The sequence below is a fragment of the Hibiscus syriacus genome, unplaced genomic scaffold (assembly GCF_006381635.1).
Source record: "Hibiscus syriacus cultivar Baekdansim isolate YM2019G1 unplaced genomic scaffold, ASM638163v2 tig00000764_pilon, whole genome shotgun sequence".
NCBI lineage: Eukaryota > Viridiplantae > Streptophyta > Magnoliopsida > Malvales > Malvaceae > Hibiscus > Hibiscus syriacus.
The window spans coordinates 1860370-1883805 of NW_024061820.1; the positions used below are offsets into that span (position 1 = coordinate 1860370).

The window sequence follows — 23436 nt, forward strand, 5'->3', positions numbered from 1 at the left end:
TCTTCGGAAACAGGATTAAATGCTTTGAGAACATTGGTTGTGATTTAATTATTCCTCCAAAAACGCTTCACCTGGATTGAACCACTAGTCCTTCCCCGGCAAAGCTGAAAAAGGGCATCAAATCTGTTTATAGTACGAAAAGTAGCCGAGAAATTCGAAATACTCAACCAGTGAAAAAGCTCCACGTTTCCAACATTGGTGCAGTAACACAACAACAACAAAGTTGAATTTTGAAAATCTTTCTAAATTACAATAAACCCCCCCAACCCCCCGTCTCTTTTGCCTCTCTCCCTGTTTCCAAGTCGTGTGTACGTTCGATCCGACTATTGTGGCGATTCTGCAAACTGAAATTCCAACACTTTGATGTTCTACCGAGCTGCGACTCTGTAAATTAAGCAGAAATGGGACGCTTTTTAGGCTCAAGGAGTTTTGGGAGGGTTTCAGAGGTTGTTTGTTGAACGGGGATTTATTAAGGTTTCATTGTTTCTTTTTATTTTTAGCGGTATTCTGAACTTAATTTGCTTTTTCCCCCGTTGCTAGAAGTGGAAGATTAAGGGTTCTGTTGGAGCATTTGAAATTTAGGGTTTCCCTTCACTCGTGAGTTATGCGGGCTTGTTGAATTCTGACCGGAAGTTCAAAGCTGTAATCTTAAGCTAAAATAATAGAGTTTTGTTACATTCAGTAGTGGCGAAGTTGTATGAAGAAATTGGGTTTGTATTGGGCGAAAAATGTTTTATTCACAGTTTATCTTAGCGAAGAAAGGTCCACTGGGGACTATATGGATAGCTGCTCATCTGGAGAGGAAGCTCCGAAAGAATCAGGTGGCGGACACGGACATCGGTGTTTCTGTTGGTTAGTACCTTTAAGTTTACGTGTACATAATTTATCCTTTTTCCATTTAATAGAGAAATATCCTAGTCTTCTTACTATATACTGTGTGGATAGGTTCTTTTTTTGCTGAATCAGTATTTATTTAGGCTTTCTTTTTGTTTCTTGTGCTACATTTAAACTGCGATCTTTTTCGGAGAGAGAAATGCATGATTTTACCTTAATACACGAAACATATTTACTTCATAATTGGTACTTCCTTTTTAGTTATCCCGTCGAAGCTTCATTTTATTCAATTAGGATTTTGCATATTACCAATTTAGTTTTGGCAACATTATGAGGAAGTAATTAGGAAGAAGTAATTAAAATGTCCTTTCTTATTTGTCCTGTTAATATGCTCTTTTCTTTTCTTGTAATTTCACGTGTATTAGATCAACCACTGGAATTAGTGATGGCCATGCACACTTAGTTTTAAGTTTATTTAGTATTTCTAACATCTTGATGAGATAAAAGCAGTTTCAACTGTAAAACATACATTAATAGACTTGGTATTTCTGAATTGAAAATTATAAATACCAGAATTGCTTGAAAATCAGCATGCTTGATGACGTGAAACTTGGTAAAAACATGGTTTCTCTTGAAAATTATGGGGGGAGGGTGGATATGACAATAGTTTGCTCCTATATGCATGTCTCTTGCCTATGGTTTTTGAAACTGAAACTTCCATTCCAAAATCCCACTTAACATTTATTGAGATTTTTTTTAAAGCTCATTGCATCCTCCTTTTTTATATAACTTCATTTTTTTTTTGCGTGAATATGGCTTTGAACAGACTCTATTATGTTTCCTGACGTGCCAATTGCGCTCCGATTGTCCAGTCATCTTCTTCTTGGAGTGGTGAGGATATTGATAACTCCGTAAAATGCCACATTTTGAGACCTTTTAACTTAAGTTATTGAATGTCTAAAGGCTCATTTCGGACCATGTAGATGCATTTAGTTGCATGTGGTGGATTTTGATTTGCCGTGGCATTTTACTTTTACAACGATGTTTTATGGGAAAGATATTTGTCTGATGATGTGTAGGTATTGAGAGCAAGTAAAAGAGGAAAGAAAATACCGTGACATAAGGAGATTGTTGAGCAAAATGAATTTGCCAAGTTCAACTGACATTTCGAAAGTGCTTACATTGCGAGAAGATATTTTTGAAGCCAGCTGTATCCGACTTTCCGTGATCTCTGCTCGAGAAATCTGCCTTGAAGATCCGCCTGGAGGGGTCGGCGCTGCTACAGTCGATCCTACTGACCACGCCGCCTACTCTGCAGATCCTATCTGTCCTTGGGCGTCTGCAGCGGGATTATGCCGGGTACTCAGCCAGCTACCCAGGCTGTAACATAGTCTGTCCTGCTCGACTCCCAAACAACTTAACTATGGTTTTGGGGTTTTCTAGGAAAGTTAACACCAAGTCCTAGAATTAGTTTTCCCCTATAAATAGAGGATAAAATCACATTGTTGAAGACTTTGGTTCCACCCGGTTTAGAGCTTAAAAAGTTAGAGAGAGAATGTCTCATCTTTCTCCGGCAATCCTACTTGCCGTGGCATTTCTCCGTGACAAGCCTGCGGGAGTGGCATTTTAGGCATCCGAGAGGAGCTAGTTTGCTGGGGGCAGTTTGTGGTGGCCGAGGGAAGCGCCGACAGTGCACGTCGAAGGTTTTTTCTCCTTCCTTTAGTTCTTTGCTTTCATATTTTGTTATTTGGGTTGTAAGGAACGGATAATCTTGCTTATTTCGAACCCCATCATGAACTAATCCTATTTGGTGGGAGTTCATTTTGGATGTTTAAGTTTTATTTTAATGAATGGTTGATTTTTCTATGCTTTAATCTGTTTTGTTTATGGAGTTTAATGCCTTAAGGTTGTAGGAGCTACGAGAGTAGTCATTTCTTAGGAGATTCTTAGGGTTCGAGAGAATACCTAGGTAACATATCCTTAGTGTTCGAGAGAAACTAGGGAGGAACTACATAAACAAGGAGTTCTAGGTAGTAACTAGGCCTAATACACCTTAGAGATAAGGTTAGGATTTCATTCGACTAAAAGGAGTTGTGCATCAACAATAGGTTAGATGTTAATGTTGCCGTAAAAAGGTATTGTGAGACATATCCTGTTATCTAGACCAATAGGATCACTGCAGGGGTTTACGCCAATCGATTTTGCCAGAGTATCTTTAATCTGTCGTGTCCTTTACTAGAGATAGCATAGGGCACATTAGTAGACTATGTCGGGCAAACTAGGTATAGAAGAAAGACTATTCGGAGAAGTAGATTTAGATTTTCCTTAATGACTCCTATAGAACTTATTCGACTTCCTCCAATCCCTGTGGAGACGATACTCACTTATCACTGTATTACTTGTTCGATTGTGTATACTTGCACACATATCCGCACTCATTTTGTAGTACTCACAAGAGCGGACAAATATATTCTAGAAAGGTGAACTCCTGTTTGATGATTGCAGTGAAGCCTTACTTAAGATTAAGCAGGCTTTTTACTCCACTGCAGTTGATTTACCACCCGAAGAATCAAATGCACCCTACCATTCAATCACTTTGCCGGATACTTTTGATCTTGATGACTTTGAGCTGCCTGATAATGAGGTTTTTCAGGGGTTAGTTCCTAATTGGCTTTCTTGATTTATGTGTTGCCTTGGTCATATGAGATTTTCATTAGTTAACCACCATGTTACTCGGACTTGGGGGTGAGTGTCGAATATGGACTTGCAAAATTGGTATGATTAGATTTTTCTTAGTTTGTCCATGTACGTGGAAGTTCTTTGGAGGTCATATCCCCATATTCACCTATTGGACACAATTGTCAGACAGGGATACTTTAAGTAAAATGAACAGTTCGAGCAACATAGGTTATCCATAGATGTACTGTACACTTTTTAACGTGTAGCTTTGTTGGCAGTAACTATGTTGACCATCACATTAGCTCAAGAGAGCAGATTACTCTTCAAGATACCATGGATGGCGTGGTTTACTCCACATTACAATTTGGATTAGATGGTTAGTATGTGCTTTTGAATGTAAGGATTATTGATTTAACTACATTTTGATTAGTAAATATGTAAATCTAAAATTCTGTATTTTATATACTCTTTAAGAACGGTTTGGTGATGGGGATACTTCTCAGATTGGTCTCCTTGTTGAGGTAATCTTGTCATTTCTGCTTCACTGACATTTTGTTGGAAAATTTGTCTGTAATAAGTGGGAGGCTTACTAATATAGGCAAGAATATCAGAATTTAGGACTTTAATGGATGAAAAAAATGTGATACGTTTTGATGGTTGATTTACTGAAGTGTAACTGGCCAAAATTTGGTATGGAATTTGTTAGGATTTGATTGATGGTTTATGAATAAGAAGATGATTAAGACTTAGGCTATACAGGTGAATATCCTGCACCTAGGGTTGAGGTTGCCTTGTACAATGCAAAAAAAGGCAATAGCTACTGACATCATCACAAGCTTTTCTCCATTAAGTAGAAGAAGTAAAATCTGTATTTTGGGTTGAAGGACTCCTTTTCTTTGACGGAGTGAGATCCAAGGTAGGACTTGGAACAAATTGATTTGCAACAATTCCTTTGAAAATACAGAAAGCAGAGATTAGTGTATTTGGTAACTTTCTTTCATAAGGAAACAAAAAAGAAAAGGACTTATAATGCGAGTTGTACCTTAATTGAGTATATTATTAGTTTTCTTAATTTTACAAAATTTTCGTTTTTGGTGATTTTTAGCTGGCATTTCTTGAGTACCTTATCATTTATGCCACTTTTTCTTTAGCAGAGATTCATTTTTTAGTATGTGTTGATGGTGTGGAATCAGTCATGCTTAATTCCCTCTTAAGTGTAAATTATGCATTTAAACATTGGAGGGGAGGGGATGGGGTTACTTCCTCCTTTCTTTGTCTCACTTGAAAATCTTCCACTATTTCATTTAGAACATTTTTGTTTTCTTCTTAGAGTTATTTGGAATTTTTATCGGAACAAAAGGATTGTGATAATATTGCACAGTAATAACTACTACTTTAGGGTTTTGGACTAATGGGTTAGCTTATTTACTTTTTAAAAGGGAAGAGACCTTGATTATCATAACATTGGAAGAGAGAAGTCAATGTGTGCTTAAAGCTTCCCAACTGGGATAGGAATATTTTCAAACTCAACAAAGATTTTCATACTAAGGGGTAAGCAAAACTCAATTCGACTAAAAAAATCGATATTTCTCTTAATTTCAAGTTATTCGAGCCAAGTTATTTGACTTAACTTGAATTAGTGGTATGAATTTCGAGCTTGAGTCAAGTTTCAATTTTAAAAGTTTGAATAATCGGAAACCCAAATAATAAAACTACATCGTTTTTTATCTTTAGATAAGTAATTCAATTGTTTTGTGATTTGTTTCTGGTTTCCTTAACTCCTTTGTAATTAATACTGTCCTCAAAACCACTACTTAAAAATAATATTATAGATATATTACTAAATAACATTACAAATCTTACTGTGAAAAAGGATGTGAAGAAATATATATGTATATCGTATATGGTTAGGGAGTCGCTTAAATTAAAACCAATTAGTATGATAGTATTATAAATAATTACAATTAAATTTGAATATAAACCCAAAAAAACATATTTGTTTTGAATCAAATTTCATAAACTCAACTTGAGTTAAAAAAATTCAAGTAAAATTTGAATGATAAAATAATACTCGACAATGCGACTAATTTGATTTCTTTTCACTCGATTCAACTTAACTCGATCTAATACTCACCTCTATTCATATCTATTGAAAATTAAGAAATATGAAACTAACGAGAAGGAAAACCGCCAAGAGTAGAATGATTTGTGCCTGTTCCAAAATAGTTGTGTCCACGAGGGAGTGGCTTTTTTGAGAACAGTAATGAGATGAAGGAAGGGCTAAAGGGCAAATTAGCTTGTTTAAACTGGCAGTACTTGGAGATGGGGATGAAGTAGCATAAATGCATATGCTTGCCCTAAATACAATTAGAATTGCATATTGCCTTTTGGGGATGGGGATGAAGTGGGTCAATTTACTGAAGCGGTTTCGTAGATGGCTTGAACAATCAATAACTCTTATCACTTGGTTTTTGAAGTTTAAATGTGTGCCCTGGGATCCTCTGGTCAGCAGAGCCTTTAAATTGCTTAATGGATGGTTTTGTCCATAGCCCTTCAGATCTGATATAAACCCTGAATGGAGCCTTTAAATATCTTCTCTATGAGTTAGCCGATCTTTTTTTCTTACTTTTGCTTGGTGTTTTTTCTCTTACTCTAATCATTGACTGAAAATTCTTATCTCTGTTTAATTTTGAGCAGGAGCTAGTCCTAGATAAGGTTGCAGTGCCAGTAGATGGTGGAGCATCTTTGTAAGCTTGATATATTATATAGAATCCCTATCCTTTCTCCAATTGTATTGTATATTAAATGCTCACAGCCTCATACACTCTTTTGCCTTATTGCCCCTTCAATCGTTAATAATTGCAACATTAACAATTATTAAGCTATCACTAAATTCAATGGTTAATATATGCAACCATTAAATTATCTGGCTAACCTTACCTGTTTGTCATTACAGGCATGACCTTCAAGGGTCAGACGTACCAGAGAAACAAGACCCAAGTAATTTAGAAGCTGCACCAATCGATTGCATTGAGAATCAGGTTTGTTGTTTCAACACAGTAAATAGTTTCTTTTTAAATCTTTTTTTATCTATCTGAGGCAGCAGTTCATGTTCTAGCCTTTTTTTTTATCTGACTTGCTTTGATAATTTGATTTTCTTGCTGTTAGGTTGAATGCTTAGCTGTAAATTCTGAATCCGGAGAGTGTGATCAGGATCCAGGTACTCCTGCGCCGGAGGAAGTATATGATGCACTGGCTGGTGGTGACCATGTAGAACCAGAACATTACAATCATATAGAATTGGACAACTCTGAGTGTGTGGAAAATGCTTCTAATAAATCAATTCATTCCCATGGGGATGAAAACCCGGTGGATCAGTCTTTGAAAACTGATCTAAATTGTGAGGCTATAATTAATATGCCTTCTGAGAATGACTGCTATATTGGAAATATTGAGAAAGAACATACTAAACCAAAAGTAAATTCTCTCCATGATGCCACATCTATTGAGTTCAAATCTGCTGTTAGGACTACTGGAGGACCTGATGGGTTGGATAGAGTGGAAGATATGCATTACGGTGTCATGCACTCAAGGGATAGGAATGATGGTGAATGTGCAGAATCTCCTAGCTGCTCCAATGTCACCTTTGATTTGGAAGACCCTACTCGAAGAACATGTTCAAGTAGTACCTGTGCGCCCACATCAGACTGCTGCTATTTGGAGAATGATCAAGCATCACATAAGTTTGAATTTGCCAATGATACTGAAACCTTCAATAATTTGGAGGAGTCATGCTCACCTTCCAACGTAATAGCTTCAAATCCTTCCTGTTTATTTGAATTTCCCAGTAGACCAACAGTTGTTGATGGTGAAGTGCAAGCTTGTCAGGAACCAACACATGAAGATGCCCCATCTATTCCAGTTCTTGGACCTGAGAATTCTGTTTTGGCAGAGCAAAACTTGGTCGATCTGTCGAAAAGGGAGGAGAACTTTCATCCTTCTGGAGCCTGCACTGAGGTGCAAGGTTTGTTATACCAGTCCTATGATGTAGCTTTACTTAGATGGTGTTATTTTCCCTCTCTTTATGTAAATAATCCATGACATTATTATTATTTGATTTTATCTTCATGATTTCATATTGGTTTTTTTCTCATTTCTGTAAATATTATCTTTGCAGGTGAAGCCTGCCAAACTCAGATGTTAGAACCTTCTTTATGTGATGATCAGTTAGAAAATTCAAATAAATGTGCTATGTCTGATTTGCCTGCACCTGAAAAGTTACTCTCTGCACCAGAAGAGCCTTTTGATAAACCAAATAATTTACTGGGCGAGTCTACCCTAGACAAAGAGGTTCCAGAAGAGAATGATGAAATTGAGGCTGGAACTAAATTCATTTCAGGCAAAAAGCGAAGTATAAATGAAAGTACAATTACTGTCGAAAGTATAAACTCAGTTGAATCATTTAGAAGGACTCAATTCAAAACTGCAGAATTGATTCTCGATGATGATGACTTGTCTTCTATTTTAGGTAGAAGCATTTTTACTTTAATGAGCTATCATCTCCCATCCATTAATTCACTAGAATAACTGGATTTGGATAATTTCCATTCTAGGTTATTGAACTTATCATCATTTTTATGTAGGTTACTGTAGAAATCAGAGTAATTCTCTGTAATTTCTTATTCTTTTCAATATGACAGATTACATATTTATAACAAAATATCTCTCTAAAGTAGGAAATTCTAAGAAAGGAAAAATAATAATCCTAGGATATGATCCCTTAAAATAAGAGATTGTAGAAATCTATTTACAAAATCATATCTCTATAGGAATTGTAACAAATCATATCTCTATAGGAATGATAACAAATCATATCTCTATAGGAATGGTAACAAATCATCTCTATAATTCCTACACTCCCCTCAAGCTGAAGAATATACATTGTATAATCCCAACTTGAATAGGAATTTATTGAAAATAGGCTTTGGCAAAGCCTTAGTAAGAATGTCTGCAACTTGTTCTTCTGAAGGAATGTATGAAAGTGTGGCTGTCTTTTTGTTAACTTGATCAGCAATAAATGCTTATCACTCAACATGCTTTGTCCGATCATGTTGAACTGGGTTCTTGGCAATTTGAATAGCAGATTGATTATCACACAAAACTTCAAAGTGATCCTCTTGATTAGTGACAAGTTCTTTCAGTAGTTTAAGTAGCCAAATTCCTTCGCATATTCCCAATGCTAGTGCTCTAAATTCAGCTTTAGCACTACTTCTTGAAACGATAGATTGTTTCTTACTTCTCCAAGTTGTAAGGTTTCCCCAAACAAAGGTGCAGTAGCCACTAGTGGATCTCCTTTCAGTAAGGTCTCCGGCCCAACTAGAATCTGTAAAGATCTTAACAGTTCTGTCTTGTGTATTCTTAAACATTAAACAGTGTCCTGGAGTTTTCTTCAAGTACTTGAGAATTCTATTTGTTGCTGCCATATGCTCTTCAGTAGGATTAGTCATGTGTTGACTTATCACATTTACAGGAAATGCTATATCTGGCCTTGTCAATGATAAATAAATTAGTTTCCGAACTAATCTTTGAAATTTCTCTTTGTCTACCAAGGACCCATCTTCTTTGTTAAATTTCAAGCTTGCCTCCATTGGTGTATCAATCGGCTTACAACCAAGAAAATCATTTTCTTTGAGTAAATCAAGTACATATTTTCTTTGGTTGATCACAAGTCCTTTTGACCTTGCCACCTCCATTCCTAGGAAATACCTTAGCTTTCCCAAGTCCTTGGTTTCGAATTCCTTATTTAACAACTTATTCAAATTGCAAATCTCTTTTTCATCATCTCCGATAAGAATTATGTCATCCACGTACACAATAAGGATAGTTTTCTTATTTGTAGAAGTTACCTTGATGAAAAGAGTGTGATCGGCGAGGGATTGCTTGTAGCCGTTTTTTCGGATGACTTTAGTGAGCCTCTCGAATCAAGCTCTGGGTGATTGCTTTAACCCGTATAGAGACTTGTTGAGCTTGCACACCTTGTTACTTCCTTTAACAGACTTTAAGCCAGGTGGCAACTTCATATAGACTTCTTCTTCTAGCTTGCCATTAAGAAAAATGTTTTTTTACATCAAGTTGGTGTAATTTTCAATCACAATTTACAGCCAAACTTAGGAGTACTCGAACAGTATTCAGCTTCGCCACAGGTGCAAAAGTTTCTGTGAAATCTATCCCATATGTTTGTGTAAAGCCTATGGCCATTAGTCTCGCTTTGTATCGTTGGATGCTACCATTTGAGTTATACTTTACAGTAAAGATCCATTTACAACCAACAACCTTTTTTCCTTGAGGAATGTCCGTAACAGTCCAAGTAGCATTTTTCTCCAGTGCACAAATTTCCTCTTCAACAACCCTTCTCCATTTTGAATCCTTTAGAGCTTCAGCTATGCTTGTGGGAACATGTTCTTTATCCAAGTTTGCTGTAAATGCTTGAAAATATGGCATCAATGAATTATAACCAGCAAATTTTTCAATAGGATGCTTGGTACACTGTCTAACCCCTTTTCTAATAGCAATAGGAAAGTCATCTAGAGTAAGGGAAGTGGACTTACTGATTTCTTCTTCTATTTCGGCAGCTGGACTCAAATCCAATTCTCGGCAAGCATCAGATTGCAAAACAGCCTCACGAATATGTTTTCTTTTCCTTGTATAGAAACGGAGATGTTTGATTGGTGTAGTTTGTGGAATATTTTGAATGGGAGTAGGTGTATTTTCAGGAAGGGTATTTAAAGTGGGTATGGGTTAAGTAGTGATAGGTACTACCGATGGATCAATGGGAGTAGTTACAGGTGACAAATTTGTAGGTAAGGACAAAATTGGTGCCAATTCTGAAGGTTGAGAATGAAGAGTAGGAGGAGATACCTGAAGTGGCTGAAAATCCTTCCATGTCTCCCCCTGAATTTCAGCCTGAGTGAAATAGGGATCCTGCTCATAAAATGTTATATCCATAGTGGTAAAAAATCGTTTTGAAGGAGGATGATAACATTTATAACCCATCTTAAGTGAAGAATACCCAACCAGTACACACTTTAATGATTTAGGATTTAACTTGGACTTTTTAGGAGCAATGTTTTGGATAAAAACAGTACAACCAAATATTTTAAGTGGAAGAATGGAGGAGATAGGTTTAAAATGGGGAAAGTATTACAAAAATATAGATTGAGGTGTTTGAAATTGTAAAACCTTACTAGACATTCGATTGGAAGTTAATAAGGCTTTCCCCCACAAATATTTTGGAACATTAGTGGTAAATAAAAGAGAACGAGTAACTTCAAGGAGGTGTCTATTTTTTCTTTCGACAATACCGTTTTGTTGTGGGGTGTCAACACAAGAACTAATCTGAACTATGCCATTTTCCCTGAAAAACGCACCCAAAGACTTAGGAAAAAATTCACTGCCATTATTAGATTTAAAGAGCTAAATTTTAGACCCAAATTGAGTGAGAACCATGTTATAAAATTGGGTAAAAACACATGCAGTTTAAGATTTATCTTTTAGCAAATAAGTCCAAGTTATCCTACTGTGATCATTAATGAAAGTGATAAACCACTTACAATTATCATCATTCTTCACTCGAGAAGGACCCCAAATATCACTGTAGATCAAAGCAAAAGGGTGAGAAGGCTTATATGTAGAAGGAGAATAAGTTGATTTAGTATGTTTGGCAAGAGAACAAACTTTGTAAGAAAAAGAATTTGGCCTTTTATGAATGAATAGAGCAGGAAAAACTTTTGCAAGATAGTGAAAACTAGGATGACCTAAACAATAGTGTCATAACATAACATTATCAACTTCTTTTAAAGCGGTGAAAGATTTCGGTTTTAGTAGAGGCAGAAAGAATGTAGAGACCATTCTGCAAGCTGGTCTTACCAATCATCTTCTTCGAGTTCAGTGCCTGTAAAGTACAATCAATATCATTAAAAATTATATAGCAGTGCAAGTCGGTGGAAAGTTTACTAACGGAAACGAGATTGCAAGCCAGATTTGGTACGAAGAGGACATTTTAAAGTACAATCTAGTCATTGAGAATAACAGTGTCATGTCCTTCTATTTTGCACAAAGAACCATCAGCCGTTTTGACAGCTTTACCAAAGTTTGGAAAATAATTGCAAAACAAATCCTTATTACCAGTCATATGATCCGTAGCACCAGAATCGAGGATCCAATTAGGAGACGACTGGGAAGAGAAAAAAACTGTAGCATGAGGTTTACCTTCTGGTTCTTTCATGACCAGATTACCTTCTGATTGAGAAGCAGAACCAGAAAAATTTTCTGGATTTGAAGTGATCTCCGGAGTAAGAGAAGAAGTTGTGGACATCATCTAAGTTAGAAAGAAACCGTAACCTAAGCTCTGATACCATGTAAAAATCAGAGTAATTATCTGTAATTTCTTATTCTTTTCAATATGACAGATTACATATTTTTATACAAAATATCTCTCTAAAGTAGGAAACTCTAAGAAAGGAAAAATAATAATCCTAGGATATGATCCCTTAAAATAAGGGATTGTAGAAATCTATTTACAAAATCATATCTCTATAGGAATGGTAACAAATCATATCTCTATAGGAATGGTAACAAATCATCTCTATAATTCCTACAGTTACAAATCTTTAATTTATCAAGTTATATCACTAAACTTCAATTATTGATAAACTAGGTCACTTGTGCCAACTTGTTAGGTAACTCTAACGGAAAAGTTGACTTAGGATGCATAGCTGCATAGCTTAGTTTTACATGCCATCAAGATAATGCCTAGCAGGCGTTTTAGGCTAAAAAAAATCCATGTTGTCATTGTGGGTCCATTTTGAAAAATAAATCAAATGGTTTTGTTGGTAAAAAATGCCATAATCTTTTAGGCATTATCTTGATAAGATGTAAAAAAAGTTTTGTATGCATACCATCACTCTTTGTATTAAAATTCCTGAATGGAAGTAGCACAAGTAACCTAATTTGTTAATAAACAAGTTAAGTGAAGTCTTTTTCTTTTTAATTTAAAGTTTTATGATTGATCTGAAAGGTAATACTAAGTTCAATGACCTAGATTGTAAACTATCCAAGGATTGCATGGTTCATAAAGAATATTTTTACAAATGAACTTAATTTGTCATTGCTTCAGTTGGACGATCTTCAGTTTTCAAAATGAAACCAACTCCTCCCCTTGAAATAGTGTCATTAAAACGCCCACGAACTGCACCAAGACCTAGTGCCACCAAGAGAAAAGTGCTTATGGATGATACAATGGTCTTACATGGCGAGTATGTTATTTAGGTTTTTTTTATCTTTTATATCTCGCTAGTTGATGTTTGATGTTTATTCTATTCTCCAATGCACTTGGAATTTGAAAAACTTGATTTGATAATATTAACTGTCAACACAACATGTTTTGTTTTTATTGAGCTTCATTGTCTTTGATTTTACAAATTAAAATTTGCCTATGAAATTCTGCACAATTGAAATTTCTATCCTTCCGTGTTTTCTTTTGTGGTCTTCTCATCTTTAACCTACATAGAAGTGCCATTCGTCTCTGAAGCATTTTTTTTCTCTGTTTTCTTTTTAAGTTTTCCAAGAGGAACTTTAGCTGAATGGTGTTAAACACTTGATTACATACTGATTGTAGAATATAACATTTCATTTGTAGCATGCCATATGTGGTTTACATTCCAGTGACTGGCTAAAGATATAATGAGTTTGTGTTTCTGGGTTGCCAGGTTGGCACATAATGAAATATTAACGAATGGAATTTATTCTGATTAATTGAATCTTAGAATGTGTTTTCGTTTTATTTTTTTCCTTTATTCAATCTGCATTTTAAATTTTTGTCGTTGTAGTCGAGTACTTTTTTTTTATAAGAATTGAATGCCTCATTAAAAACCTCTTTCTTAATTAATGGAGCTTGAAAGAAAGCTCCTTAATCATTGGAAGGAGGAAAAGAGTGCCTTAGAGTTTCATTCAACAATTTAATTACATAAGATACAACCAGGACAACACCCCTATCTAAAGCAAAAAAACCACACAGAGCCCTTAAACAACGACAAACAACAACACTAACTTAGACTTGACCTCTTAAACTAGGTCCCCATCAACTGATGGTGAGTCCTGATTGTCAAACCGACGAAAAAAATACAAAGTAAGAACCTATACAACCCAAAGATCAGACAGAAAACAAACAACAAAAGGCCTTCTACACTCAACCAATTCCCTGCTTAGCTATCCTGTTAGCCTCCAAATTACAACTCCTAGGAATCCATTTAAGAACACAACCCTTATCAAAAATTGCAGCCCCAATTTCCTCCACTAGATCACTGAAAAAGACCGGAACAGAATGCAGTTTTAAAATCCAATCCACTGCATTTTTGCAATCACTCTCTATAATTAACCTTCCCTTATTAGCCCAATCAGACGAATAGAACAAATCAAGTCCTTCCTTAATAGCTTTCAATTCTGCCAAAGTAGAAAGACCATGCCCTACTGCAGTAGAGAAAGAGGCTAAGGGACAACTGCTAGAATCTCTCAAAATACCCCCAATCCCACCTTGTATACCGTCTCTATTGACTGCCCCATCCACATTAAATTTAAACGCACCCGTCAGTGGAGGAGTCCAACCAATAATCTTCTTTGGAGTAGAAGGATGATGAACATCATCAGCCCGCGTAGGATCCCTTACTAATAAGTTAGTCTGAATTTGAACAGTAGGGTGCTTAGCTAAATACCATTTAGCCAACCTGAATCTAATTATAAAATACAGACCGGAGCTGTCAAGTTTCCCATTTTCGAACACAACCAGATTCCTTGCGTTCCAGATTGACCATAAAACAACAGCGGGGATAAGCTTCCAAATGGTAGATTTCTACCTTAGGTTCGGCCAAGAACAGAGAAGGGAAGAAGGATCTTGCGGCAGAACAGAAGAGATTTCCCAAAGCCTAAGAAATTTAGTCCAGATTTCCCTAGCAACAGAACATAAGAGGAACATGTGTTCTATTGTTTCATCATGGGAATGGCATAAGGGACAAAGCACATCCACCATAGGGATCCCTCTTTTTACTAGTTCCACTCTCACTGCTATCTTGTGATGACAGAGCTGCCACAAGAAGGTTTGAACTTTGGAAGGGGCTAACCCTGCCCAAACCCACTTATTCCATTCAAAACTCCCTTCATACCTACCAAATAACGTCAATCTACAAGACTTGACCGAGAACAGGTCATCCTCCTTTCCCGACCAACCCAGAAAATCATCCACCGAATCAGTAAGCTTAATGGAGTCAATCAACGACATTAAAACGATCCACTGGTCCAACTCCCAATCACATAGGTTTCTTCTAAGTTGAATATTCCAGACCCAAACGTTATTTACAAACTCACCAAACTCAGAAACCTTCCCCCATTTATTGGTCGACAAAGCAAAAATTCTAGGGAATTGAATTTTTAGAGACATATTCGTAGTCCAAACATCAGTCCAGAAAGCTATCGACCTAACATTCCCCACATGAATCTTTGAATAATCTCTCAAACAGTTTCCAATCATATCATTTTTCGCATAGCTATTTTGTATACCTCTCCAAATCCAGGAATCTAAAGGAGAATGAGCACTTGAAATAGAAAGGGACATGTTACTAATGTTGTTTCTACAGCAAATCAACATTTTCCAATGACTATTCTTTTCATTAGCAAATTTTCAAACCCATTTCCCAAACAGTACTCTATTAATCAAACTTAAATCAAGAATTCCCAAACCACCCTCTTCGAGAGGTTGACAAACTGATTTTCAGTTCACCCAGGGAATTCGTTTCTTAACATGGTCATCTCCCCAAAGGAAATTAGCCATCAAAGAGTTCAACTTCTTGGTCACTTTGAAAGGCATTTTGAAAATAGAAATGAAAAAAATCGATAAAGAGGATGGCACAGATTTAACCAAAACGAGTCTTCCCGCCAACGACAATAAATTAGCTTTCCAACCTGCTAGTCTCTTATTAAAATTCTGGATTACAGGTTCCCACATGCCCTCAGAATTCTTCCTCGTACCTATCGGCAAACCAAGGTAGGTCATGAGAAAAGATCCCACACCACAACCCGCTTTCTTAGCCCACTCCTTTATCGTGTCAACATCCATATTAAAGCCAAACTAAGTGCTCTTAGACAAGTTTAGATGAAACCCCGACATAACACTGAACACCCTCAAAACTCTCCTAATATTTAAAATCTGCATTAGAGAATCTCTGTAAAAAAGGATCAGGTCATCTGCAAACTGCAGATGTGTCAAAAGGAAAGAATTGTCAACCCTACCAATGCTAAACCCTTGAAAAAGACCTAAATCCCCAGCCTTTATCAGCATTAAATTTAGAAGTTCCCCAACTAAATTAAATAAGAGAGGGAACAAACTGTAGCCTTGTCTCAACCCTTTACTAATTTGGAATTCTTCAGTAGGAGAGCCATTCACTAGCACCGAAATTGAGGTTGTAGAGACACAACACTCAATCCATGAAATCCATTTCCCCCCAAAACCCATAACCTTCAAAACTCTCAACAAGATAGGCCATTCAACCAAATCATAAGCCCTACGGAAATCGACTTTGAAAACAACTCTTTTCTTCCCTAATTTTCTCTAATAGTCAATGTCTTCATTTGCCAAAAGAGCACATTCAATCAATTGCCTACCCGGAATAAATGCAAACTGCGAAGGACTTACCAAACCATTAATAACCGCAACAAGCCTATTGGATAGAATTTTGGAAATAATCTTGTATAAACTGCCAACAAGACTAATGGGTCTGAAATCTTCAATGCCTATTGGGTTCACTTTCTTGGGGATTAGAGTAATAAAAGAGTGATTAACCCCATTTCCCATTTTTTACCTTTGTGAAAATCCTGAACAAATTTCATGATATGATCCTTCAATATATGGCAGAATTTTTTGAAAAAACCTATAGTAAACCCATCCGGACTCGGTGCCTTGGCACTGTCCGAATAAAAAACTGCTTCCCATACTTCCTGTTCGGAAAATTCAACCTCTAAGCCCTCCTTTTGGTCATCAGTCAATTTAGCAAAATTCAGATTGATATCCTCCACCTCCAGAGTTGATTTCGCATTGTAGTTAACTCTAAAATAATCTGCGATAGCCTCTCTAATCAGACTCAGATCAGCAGTATCTTCCCTATCCACTTTCAGCGACAAAATGGCATTCACTCTGTTCCTATTGAGGGCACATAAATGATAAAATCTGGTATTTCTATCCCCGTCCTTTATCCACTTGAGTCGTGACTTTTGATGCCAAATTCTTTCCTCCTTCCTATGCAGCTCCCACAAATCATTCCTCCAAAGCAATAATTGGTCCCAATCTTGAGCAAAAAACCCCCACCCTAAAACTCAATTCCAAATCATTAATCTTTTTTTCCAGATCTGAAATCAGTTCTGAAATCCCCATGTTAATACTGTTTGGCCACTTTTTAATCACTTTCTTTGTTCCTTGAAGAATACTCAGTAGTCCCCTTCAGCCATTCTTCAACTTTAAATTATTAATTGTATTCTGGACCACCCCATCAAACTCATCTTCCTCTAACAAATAATTGAAAAAACAGAAAGGCTTAGGACCCCAATTTTTGAAATCTTCTTCTAGCACCAGGGGTTTATGATCAGATAGGGATTTCGGCAATAATTTTTGGATAATTTTTGGAAATTTCTATAAAAAGGCTTCACTAATTAAAAACGGGTCTAATCTTATCCAGGTGGAAGACTCCCTATTATTGCACCAAGTAAATCTCCCTCCAACTAACGGCAAATCCATAAGATTAAGATTTTAGACAAAGTAATTAAAAAGCTCCATACCATACCGATTTTGAGCCACTCCAATCTTTTCCTCTGGATCTAGATACGCATTAAAGTCCCCCCAAGCATACTGGCAATTGCAAACTTTGCACAAAACCCAACAAATCTCTGAAAAACTCGTCCTTATCAACTTCGACAGCTGGACCATACACGTTAATAATCACACAATCAAAATTTAACACCTTAAACCTCCCTGATAATGCAATGAACCTGTTATGAGAATATTCACTTTTGACTTCAAATAAATCCTCATTCCATAGACAAATTAAGCCAACTGCAGAACCAACAGCTGGCTGAACACATTTACCTCTCAGGGAACTGCCCCCCATCTTTCTCAATAATCCACTTTGGCACTTACTCAATTTACTTTCCTGAAGAAGCAAAATGTTCGGCTTGCATCTTCTAACTAATCTAACTACTGCTCGGACCTTTTCCTTTTTCCCTAACCCCCTAATATTCCAGGAAATTATATTAAGAAAAGACATAAAAAAATATCAAGAAACCCCAATCCACCAGAAAGCAGCAGTCAAGAAGCCCTCCAACTTCATAATCTCATTTTCCATAACATGTTGCCCCCCTTTAAAAGAGATTCCTAACATATCACAAACCTCCCTGGTGGCCGTGACCTCATTTCTAGCAATAATTGCTGGATCTAAATTCTCTTCATTAACGCTGTCTTGATCCCGAGAATCTATGACCAGACTCCTATCCACCCTTGTATAAACTCCATCGAGAAAACAGATAGACTTCATGGTCCGAGCAATCACTCCCAGACCTACTTGAAGCAACCTTAAACTTCCTATGCTTCTCAATACTGCTTGGCCGAGATAAAAATTGAACCGAGTTTTTAAAACAAATCCCCGTATTTGCCACTGATTTGTGTGCATCGACCAAAGGTAAGATTGAGCTAAACCCCCCTAACTTCACCACTGAATCTCTACCAGTCGAACTGAAGGATTTATTGGCGTTAAGGACCAAAAGATTATCATCCTGTACCACCTTCATCTTATCATATTCAACCTTTTGTTCATTAGTTATAACTCCCAACAGTTCAGATCCATTAATTAGAGTATTGGGAACATGATTCCAGTCCTCACTACTCTGTCCTACAGACAGCCTTTGATTCAAGTCAACACCAGGTACACTTCTACACCCTTCATTTGAGTGTGCATCTCCATTGAAGACCGAAACTGCATTATCAGCCTATCAAGTACAATACGTCAGCAGTTGGTTAATACTGAAGACATTCGTCGTATACGTAAGAAAGCGCCTTGCACTCGTCCTGAAATTTCATTGATTCAGAGACATTTCTTGGAAGAGGAAATGTTTGGTGAACCTATATTTACTGGTGAGATCAAAGTGCTGGAATATCAGTGCATCAGAATGCTTTTATTGGATCTCTCTCTCTCTATATATATGTGTATGTTTGTGTATTAAGAAAAGAAAATTTTCAACTTGTCAATTGATTAAAATGGTCGTAAAAATTCAATATTGTAGTTCGAGTACTGTAATGTACTGAGTGAGAATACAGGGAGAATGATGAACTGCTGCATGTAAACCCCACCCAATATGCTACAGCACTTTAAAGAGAAAATTTTACTGATAAAAAATTTAAATATATCTCCTCTAGGTGCTGGTCAAATTGGTTTTTCTTCCACCGATCAAAGTTAAACTTACTAGATGTTTGTCTAATCTAGGACATCCTCAGCCCCTTGTGAGAACAAGCCACCTCCTTCTACGTGTTTTTCCTATCATGCACCATTACCACATTTCTGTAGGCGCAACTGTTGTCTTTAGATGTCGGTTCAGTTTGTGGTATTGATGTCATATGCCTGAATGCACACTCAAGTTCATAAATTGTATAGATTATAAGATTTATCAGTGATCTATCCTAGTGGTTATGCATCAAATCATTATATTATTTGTTGCTTCAAAAATTCTGCTTCTGATAATCAAGGACTTCCTATTGCATTGATTTTAACTTTTAAGTTGCTAACTGCTGGTGTACCTTTCAGGTGTATCACTTGACCTCACATATTTGCACAGCGTACCCTATGACCTAAGTGGTATCAGGATTTCTGAAGGTGACGAAATCCATGCATCATCTGAAGTAGCTAAGGATTCAGGGTGCTCTAAAAGACCTAATATTGCTGAAGAAGGTAAAATTGAATGGAGCTCTGTGCCTGTGATTAATGGAAATAATGAACAGGCACTATCTGCTGAAACTCCGATTCAGCAGGATCAGTCCAGTGGTCAGATGCAGGACAGGATTGTTATTGATGATGTACCTCAACTAGTGCATCATGAACCTATAGTTGGGATCACAGGAATGGAAATTGACAGAGATAATGTCGAAGTTGCTTCTGTAGCTAAGTACTCTGTTATAAATGAGTCCGAAATACCATCCTATACTAATCTAGCTTCTGAAGATAAGAGTAACATGACAGCTGCGGAGACTATCAACAGTGTAGATGGTTTTATCTTAAACAATGCAATGGATATTCCACTGGATCAGAAAATGAATGCTCAACCTGTGGAAGATGCTTCAGAATTGGATATGACAAATGAAAATGGAACCAATCTTACTGAAGTTTAAGAACATGATGCTCAGAGTATTAATGAAGTTGAAAATGAATCAAAATTATTGGACGAAATTAAAGCCACATTTGATGCCAATCTAACAAACTGCTGTGTACCTATTGAAGATGGAACCAATTCTCTTGCAGTTGTACAAACTGGTGAGATAGTGAATGGTTCTCGAATTGCATCTGAAACTGGATATGATAAAGTTGGTGTAGTTGACGAGGCTCAAATTGAGGGTGCACTCTTGGATCATGATGACAAGGACCCTATCTGTAAGGGTAGTGAAGAAAGTAAAATGGATTCTACATATTCTGAAAAGGCTGCTTCATTAAATGATGGAGAAACTCTAGTTTTTCAGGAAGTTAATGCAGTCAATGAAGAAATGACCTGTCTTGTGGATAATCAAGCTGTAAGTTCTCTAACACGTGTAGCATGTTGGTGTTGATCTCAAAATATTAAGTGCTCTAACTTCTCTCTAACTGATTAGCAAGTTTTAATCTTGAACGACTTCGAATTATGCTCTAATAGCAGAAAGTAAAAAATAATTAGGATAGTGTATATACATGCACCAGCATTGGGATTTTTCCATTACTACCTTAAATATTTTCTAATTACTGTTTAATATTTAACTTTGTTCTATTCTAGAAAGCATGGTGGACGTTTTAAAGTTCTGAAAACTATTCCATTCCTCAATGTTTAGTCAATGTGCAATTTTCTCATTAATTTAGTATGTTATTATGAAACTTGTTTTTGCATTAGCCTTTCTTATTTTGTTTGAAGGCTATAAGAATTCCGCTAAATGACTATTTGGCCCTCTAGGTGCAGGAACTTGAGGATGTTGCACTCGCCGATGATACAGGTTTGATCTTATTGCCTTATTGTTTGCTTTTACTTTTTAGTCTTGAATGGTAGGGTGTTTATGCTTTGAAGTGAAGTTGGAAAAATGTTTTATAGAAAATTAGACCGTAAAACACTTTATAGAAAATGCAAATGAAATAATGTTGACCAGGAAAATGAATTACATCACTAATGTATTTTGCGCCAACTAAACACAGGAAAATGAGGAAAACGTTTTCCGTAAAATGAATTACAGGAAACAAATAAACCTTGAATACCATATATTAATTCTAAGATTTAGAATACAAATCTATAACAGTAGTGAGTAGACAGGGTGGGCCTTTGATAGGACCACTAGGCTATGGTCTCTTGAAAGGTTTCTCTAAAAAAAAAACATTTTAAAAAATTTCTTGAAAGATATTTTTTTTCTATTACTTAATATCTATCTTTTTCCAAGGAAAATGACTTGATGGTTTATAGGCATAATTGTTTGCAGGGTATCTTCTCCCTCCCCCAACTTAATCAATCTTGACTCTGCTGCTATTGGTTAATGTTTGTTTTCTTTATCTTCCCATTTAGGATTTCTGAATGTAGATGATGATGAGCTATGTGAGGATGATGATGGCATGCCATGCGGTGATGAAAGTCATCTTCTTGAAAATAGTGGACGGTCTTCTCGCACAAGGTCTATAATCTCCCATTGGTCGATATTTTAGCTGATGTGTACCTCTTTAATTTTATCATTTTTAAACTTTATATGTAAAAGTAATTTCTTGAACCTGAAATATCTGGAATGTGGCTAGCTCACATCTTCATATTTTCTCATACCTGTTTTTTCAGAGCTGTTGCCAAGTATCTCCAGAATTTACTGGAGGATGAAGCTGTACATGGACATAAGGTACTTTCTATGGACAGTCTTTTGGCTCGTAAGACATGCAAAGAAGCATCAAGGATGTTTTTTGAAACCCTGGTATGTCTACTTTTAACTGTCTTGAAGTAACTTTTTAAGAACTTAGCACTATCCATCTACAGAATATTTGCAAGATAGATATTTAGCATAGAAAACTCTGAATGTAAATTTAGTCAAAAACTCCATTTTTTCTCTTTTCTTTTCTTTTGATAATATAAAACTTCTGCATGAGTAGTAACGCACAACGTACATGGGCTTGAAAAGAGAAACCTACCGTTGCAAGCATGTATTCAATTACACAACTTCTGCATTACTACCAATACCAAATAATGTTATCGTTTGAACACATATGCCACTTTTGGAGACCTTTCAACAGATGCAAGTGAAAGATACTCGGACGTTATCGTGAAACGGGATGATCAATATCAAGGATAAAAAGTTGAATATTGAAAAAGAACTGCAACTTGCAAGTAGAAACTGTACTCCCATGCATAATTTGTTGATGCATTTGCACAGAAATGAGCTGACGAAATGTTTAGAGTTCAGGTAGTTCTTGGATGGAAAGAATGGTGTTGCTTTCTGTTTTACATTTACAATCTCTTTTATAATAATTTAATGGCAGTGTCCATGGATTGAGTTTGTGATTTGAAATATTTACTTGTGCTCGGCTTGAGTTAGTCTTGAACTGACGAAATGTTTTTTTTTTACCATTCAAAAATATATTTTATACGATTTTATAATTATATATATATATATATATATATATATATATATATATTATAATTATATTTTTATCATTTTGATATAGGTTAATTATAGTAATAATAATTATTTGATCTAAACTATTAATGTTTGTCCTAAAAATAATTGTGGGTGTAATTAAGTTTAAGCCTTCCTAATAAAACCAGTTTCTCTTAGTGGTGTTAAAAAAATCAGGAACCGTTAACCGATATAACAGTTGGATATAACATGTTAATTAACTGAACTGTTAATACTAAACGGTTTTAGTTAATCAAACCAATAAATATGATGGTTATCCATTAAGGTTACGGTTACAAATTTTGATAAGCGGTTAACCAACGGTTAACTGTTAATAAATTAAAATTTATAATTATATTTATAATTTATTATATTTTTACAAAAATAACTTCATATAAATTTTTATTATTTATAATTTATATATATATATATATATTTAATAAAATTGGTATACAAATAACTTAATATATATATTTTATTATTTTTTATTTTTTATTTCTTTGAAAATATAAAAATATACTTACACTAATATATTTATGTATTTATTGATAGGTACTAAGATATTAGGAGATATACATATTTACGCCGGTGTAAAAAGTATGTTTTAAGTGAGAATGTTTATTTTGCAGGGGCTTGTGATTCATATCATTAGCTATACGAAGAAGATAGGTATGGTGTTATCAGTTGACGACACCATTACTTTAGACTTCTGTGCGTTGTGTGATGATTTTGAAGAAGCTCTTAATCTCATTAAGAACGCCGCCATTTCTGTGAAGGGTTTAATCAATAATTAAAAGTTATATGTATGTTCTTTTCAATTTCAGTAGTGGATTGAGGCAGTAATAAGGTTGCTTAAATGTCGTGAAGTGGTATTCATGTTTTTACTTTCTTTTATATGATACCATGTTTACGAGCTATATCTACCATGTAGTTAAGCCTTCAGCGGTCATGCTTAT

The 23436-nt window shown here is 35.8% G+C and overlaps 1 pseudogene; it reads left to right on the forward strand.

Moving 5' to 3' along the window:
• The first annotated feature begins 66 nt into the window (after nt 1–66).
• On the forward strand, nt 67–23274 carry LOC120215093 (annotated as a pseudogene).
• The last annotated feature ends 162 nt before the right edge of the window (nt 23275–23436 follow it).